At 43.9% G+C, this 6,299-nt stretch overlaps 1 pseudogene; it reads right to left on the bottom strand.

Moving 5' to 3' along the window:
- Positions 1-5,324: 5,324 nt before the first annotated feature.
- On the bottom strand, positions 5,325-6,136 carry LOC118533202 (non-selective voltage-gated ion channel VDAC3 pseudogene; annotated as a pseudogene).
- Between the last annotated feature and the right edge of the window lie 163 nt (positions 6,137-6,299).

Here is a 6,299-nt window from a genome sequence, read left to right as displayed (position 1 = left end):
CCCATTTTTTTTTTATTAACATGTAATGTATTATTGGTTTCAGAGGTACAGGTCCTTGATTCCTCAGTCTTATATAATACCTTATATAATATATAATATTAATATATTATAATACCTTATATAATATATAATATATAATATTATAAGTATATAATATTATATAATACTTATATAATAATAAGTGCTCATTACATCACATGCCCTCCTTCATGTCCATCACCCAGTTACCCCATCCCTCCATTCCCCTCCCTTCCCATCCCTCATTTTTAGAGTCACTGTTTAATTTACTAGAATATATCTTCAAACAATCCTTTCAGGAAGAATGTGTGGCTATGCCCTTAGCTTGCTTATCTATGAGGGCTCTCCAGTTTTTCCTGGGATCACTTACCTGAAGCAATGTCTGGCTTATCTGCTCCAGTTTCCACACTCAGTATTCTACCTGTGAGGCGACCACCACTGCCCTTTATCCCCATGGGAATAAGGAGAAGGAGAAGGGTAAGTGTACCTGCTCTGTATCCAGCTACCCATGGGTAATTCTGCCAACTGTTCCGACTTTCCTGCTTCTTGTATTTACTTATTTGAGCTTGGAGTTGCTGTGAGATAGTCGTGCCTTCAAACCAAAGCTCTTCTGCAGGTCTTTTGGGCTACAATTTCCTTCAGTACTATTTTCTGGTGAGGGAAGAAGCCACCGCAGCACCTTGACCCATTACTTAGGTGTTTCTGAGTGTCCCAGAGTGAGAGTCTGTGTAACTAGGACCTGCCTCGCTGTGCTCACGGGAGCAGAGTGGCCTGCATGAGTCACATCCACATCCGGCTCTGGTGAGCTGTGTCCAAAGCAGAGAAGCTAAGAAGTCTCTTGTTTTCTTAGTGGCCACACCTGGTATAGTAAGGTGGTATAGTAGACAGAGTGATGACCTTCTCAGGATGTCCTTGTACTCATGCCCAGAACTCGCGGAAGTGTTCCCTTACATGGCAAAAGGGACTTTGCAGTTGTGATTAAGGATCACATGAAGTTGGGAAGAATATTCTGTACAGTATTAACAAGGGGGGGCTCAATGTTATCATGAGAGAGGGGAAAGGGTTACAGTCAGAAAAGTAGATGTGTCACAGAAGCTAAGTTTGGAGAGATGAACTTGATGTAAGCCAAGGAATGCAGGCAGATTCTAGAAAAGCAAAGAAATGAATTCTCCATGAGAGCCTCCAGAAGGGACACAATTCTGCCAACACCTTGAGTTGAGCCCATAAAACCCATTTCTGACTTCTGACCTCCAGAAGTGTAAGGTAAGATATTTGTGCTGTCTTTAGGCACTAAGTTTGTTACACTTTGTTATAGCTGCAAATGGAAACTAATGTAAGTGGTATCTTTCCCCAGCAATAGCAATTTTGGGGGGGTGGGCTCCCTATTCCCCATGCTTTCTTCAATGTAAGGTGGTCCCAGCCAAACAGCTCTTCAGAGAAACCTGTTTCTTCTTCCCTGCCCTGGAGTCAAGAGAATGGACAGGTGCCAGTTACCTCCCAAATGGGAATTCGCGGAGGTTTGCCCTTCAGGGGAACTAGGCTATCAGGCCGTGTTGGCTACTATAACGGCAGAACAGCCCAGGAATGTCACTGGGACTGCTGAAAGGTGAAGTCTTGTCCAGGGATGCGGGGAGGAAGAAGCAAGCAAAAGAAAGGCCCTCTGCCCCGATGAATCCTCCTGAGAGCTGCGTGGAAGGCATGGTCCTCCTGGCTAGGTTCTCTGCTCTGGCTGCTTCACCAGGAACTCCTGGCTGTGAGTCCACAGGGGAAGGAAATCTCCAGATTATGTCCTGACAGTTCTGCACCCCAACACTTACATCTAGAAGCAACCTGCTCTGACAGATGCGTAGGTGCTTCAGAGGCACCAGGTGACCTCTGGATGCTGGGTCAGGTCCAGTCCCTGGCCCCAGCCTCCCAACACCCAGATGTGTCATCCCTTCACTTCTGTCTCTGTTTCAGGGTCAGAGCTGGCTCACCCTCACCTTTACAGTAACTCTATTTCAGGGGCCCCGTTCTCCAATCCTAGCTTGGTTGATTCTGGAGGATGCCTGTCACTTCAAACCTTAGAGAATAAGAATTAGAATAGAGCTTCCTTGGGGCGCTTGGGTGGCTCCGTTGGTTAAACATCCGACTCTTGATTTCGGCTCAGGTCCTGGGATCCAGCCCGGTGTAGGGCTCTGTAATCAGGAGGGAGTCAGGATTTCCCTCCCTCTTCCTCTGCCCCTCTTCCGCTCAAGCTCGCTCTCTCTCTCAAAAATAAATAAATCTTTTTTTAAAAAAGATTTTATTTATTTATGTGTCGGGGGGCCACAAGCAGGGGGAATGTCAGGGAGAGGGAAAAGCAGCTCCTCTCTGAGCAAGGAGCCCAATGCGTGACTCGATCCCAGGACCTCGGGATCATGACCTGAACCGAAGGCAGACGCTTAATTGACTGAGCCACCCAGGCGTCCCCCCAAAAATAAATAAATAAATCTTAAAAAAAAAAAAAGAATACAGCTTCCTTTCCTCCAAAAAATCTCCGAATTCCTTAACCTCTTCTTGCTCCTCCCCACATCAGAAAAATCTGCTTCAAAGTGATTTTTCTGTCCTGGGCTGACCGTGAAGCGAGCGGCAATTGCAAAAAGAACAGTTAAACAAATGTATGTTTGGGTGGTGTACTCTTTGGTAAGGTACCCTCCCGTGATTGGGCTTGGATCCTTGTTCTCTGACTTACCATGAATCCTTATGACTAATTCTGCCCATCATACTGTCATGTATCTTTAATGGTAGAAATCAAGTGACACGGTGTCTGGCATATTGAAAATGCTCAATACATATGAATTATTTTGAAGTAATGCTGGGGCAAAGAATGCTGATTGCCTTACAATAACCCTTCTCCCTTCTTTAATAACAGAACCCTGGGAAGTATGCTTGGCTGTAAGATGATATTTCTTAGACCCTTTTGCAATTAGATGTGGCCGGTGAGATAGAATGTAAGTACACTCTGAGGCTTCGAAGAAGGCTCCACAAAAGGAGGGGGCTGTGCCCTTTAGCTCATCGGCTCTTCCTCTTTCCTGTGTTTGGAATGTAAATGCGGTGGCTAGGGCAGAGCAGGAATTTTGCATCATTTTCCTCTGGATTATTTTTCTGTGAGAAAAATTAATGTCCATATGGTTTAAGCCACTTTATTTTAGATTTCTGTACGCAGCCGAACATAATCCCAACTAAAGCAAGCATATTTTCCCTTGTTTGTAGAGAACAGAAGAAAAGAAACATGGAGAGAAAATTGAGGAAACAGGAAAGAGACAAAACAAAACAAAACAGCATTAAGATTCTAGGGGTGGTGTATTCCCTCAAGTCTTTCAAAGAACAAAACGTCCGATCTATTCTGCTATCGTGTGTTTTGGCAACACAAATGAGCTCACAGACAATTGGTAAGTAGGGAAATGATATCAGTGTAATAATGCTGAAGTCACTTTGGTTCGTAAACAATTTTTCCCAGCATGTGATTTCCAAGAAATCCAGAGCAAACTTCCTCTACAATTAAAGAGCAAGCTTTAGCGACAATATATGAATACTTTAAGAAATCCTACAGAGGTACCTTCCTTTAGTGAAAGCAAGGGCTGGGTTAGTGGTTTCAACAACTGCTACACATTTCCCTACATTAAGCTATTTGTTGAAGCTGTGAAGACAGATAAGGAAGTTGCAACAATATTTCCTTCTGTGTTTTAAATCTTATTTTAGTTATATATATATATATTTTTTAAGATTTTATTTATTTATTTGACAGAGAGAGACACAGCAAGAGAGGGAACACAAGCAGGGGGAGTGGGAGAGGGAGAAGCAGGCTTCCCGCGGAGCAGGGAGACCGATGCGGGGCTCGATCCCAGGACCCTGAGATCATGATCTGAACTGAAGGCAGATGCTTAACGACTGAGCACCCAGGAGCCCTTAAATCTTTTTTTAAAGACTATTTATTTGAGAGGGAGAGAGAGCAAGAGAGAGAGAGCACGCGAGTGGGGGGTAGAGGCAGAGGGACAGTGGGGCTTGATCCCAGGACACCAAAATCATGACCTGAGCCAAAGGCAGATGCTTAACCAACTGAGCTACCCAGGTGACCCCTTCTGTATTTAAAAAAAATGATGAATCCTCCTGAATCAGATTTTTAATTTTGATAAACCTGGCCTCTTGGAAGCAAATAGCCCTGTATTTCAAGGAAGAAAGTGTAAGTCCCTAAATTCAAATGCTACACAGGGCAAGCTGCTAGTGGAGACCAACTGAGCCATTAAAAAAAGAAAAATAGGGGCACCTGGGTGGCTCAGTTGGTTAAGCATCTGACTCTCGGTTTCTGCTCAGGTCATGGTCTCAGGGTTGCGAGATCGAGCCCCACACAGGGCTCTGTCCTCAGTACGGAGTCTGCTTGAGATTCTCTCTCTCCCTCTTCCTCTGCCCCTCCCCATGCTCACGCGCACAGGCTCTCTCTCTTTCTCTAAATAGATGAATAAAATATTTTTAAAAAAATACATATTTAGGGGTGCCTGTGTGGCTCAGTCATTAAGCATCTGCCTTCAGCTCAAGTCATGATCCCAGGGTCCTGGAATCAAGCCCCGCATCAGGCTCTCTGCTCAGCAGGAAGCCTGCTTCTCCCTCTCCCACTCCCTCTGCTTGTGTTCCTTCTCTCGCTGTATCTCTCTCTGTCAAATAAATAAATAACATCTTTAAAAAAAATAAATAAATAATACATATTTATAGTTTTTGTTAGTGCTCCTTTTATGAAGTTAGACAGTATGGTCTGCCCCTAACCCTATTTATCCCATATGCCCTTTTTTTAGCACATGCTTTTGTAGAATGCAAAGCTTTAAATGAATGCATACATGATTTTATTTTTTAAAAAAACTAGCTGTACTAGGAAAACAATAAGAATAGCTCTAGAGCAAACTATAACTGATACAATATTCCTCCTTCACATCTCAGCACCAATTCTTCAGTCACGGTTGGCTTTCCGACAGGCTACCTTCCATAATTTCATCTTCTTGTATCATCTAGAAAAAAAATCTTGAAAAATGCCAAGTCTTAAACATTTTACCATTCATGCTCCTTTACTCAGGAGGCTACGAGGGGATATACTCTTCCAGAATGAGAGCCTGAGTGGCGGGATGCAGGAGTCAGGGAGTCAGGGCAGGAGAGCAGTGGGGTAAGGTCTAGGGCGATAGTGATAGAGGGTCCCCAGAAAACCTCCCCGGGACTGACAGAAGAATTTTAAGGCCAGAACATAGTGGGTTCTCTTCACCTCCAGGGACAAATGAGATGCTTTACTTAAAACCACATTAAGCTTCTAGTTCAAATTCCAACCCAACCTTGCATTGAAGTTCTTTCCTTCAATTAAAGCTGATAGGGTCAGTCTGACGCCTGGTCGAAGAGTCTGAGTACAAACCCAGTCCAATCAGGCTGGCATTATTTACGTGAGCAGATAGAGAAGTTCTACAGTCCAGCTTGTGTTTAGCAGCAATGCCAAAATGGGTATTGTTACTGCCGGCTGTCCAGGCAAGGTTTATTGACGTTTCAGTCTTCTCCTTAACCTTCTGATAGATAGACCCTCCAAATTCAGTGCCGTCAGTCACATGAGTGTGCAGCTGGAAGTCTGCAGCCTTGTAACCCAGGGCGAAATTATTCTGTGACAGTTTGGATTTGGCTATGTCAAAACTCACCTGATAGCCAGTAAGCCAACCTTCAAAGGCTAACACAGCCCAGCCATAGATGGTTGGTCCAGAAAAGTCTGTATCAACCTTCAGCGTCGCCCTGGTGGAGCAGAGACAGGCCCTCTGGTCGGAGATATGTGTAACACACCGACTTACTGTGACCTAGGAAAGGCCACCAAGGATGTCTTCAATAAAGGATATGGATTCAGCATGGTCAAAATAGATCTGAGAACCAAATGTTGTAGTGGAGTGGAATTTTCTACTTCTGGTCATGCTTACACTGATACAGGGAAAGCGTCAGGAAACATAGAGACCAAATATAAGGTCTGTAACTATGGACTTACCTTCACCCAGAAATGAAACACAGACAATACTCTTGGAACAGAAATCTCTTTGGAGAGTAAGTTGGCTGAAGGGTTGAAGCTGACTCTTGATACCATATTTGTACCGAACACGGGAAAGAAGAGTGGAAAATTGAAGGCCTCCTATAAACAGGATTGTTTCAGTCTTGGAACTCTCACCACTTTTATTCAACATAGTACTGGAAGTCCTAGCCATAGCTATTATACAACATAAAGAAATAAAAGGCACTCAAATTTATAA

This window comes from Halichoerus grypus, chromosome 5, assembly GCF_964656455.1.
Source record: "Halichoerus grypus chromosome 5, mHalGry1.hap1.1, whole genome shotgun sequence".
In the NCBI taxonomy this organism is placed as follows: domain Eukaryota; kingdom Metazoa; phylum Chordata; class Mammalia; order Carnivora; family Phocidae; genus Halichoerus; species Halichoerus grypus.
This window is presented reverse-complemented; position numbering and strand designations above follow the sequence as displayed.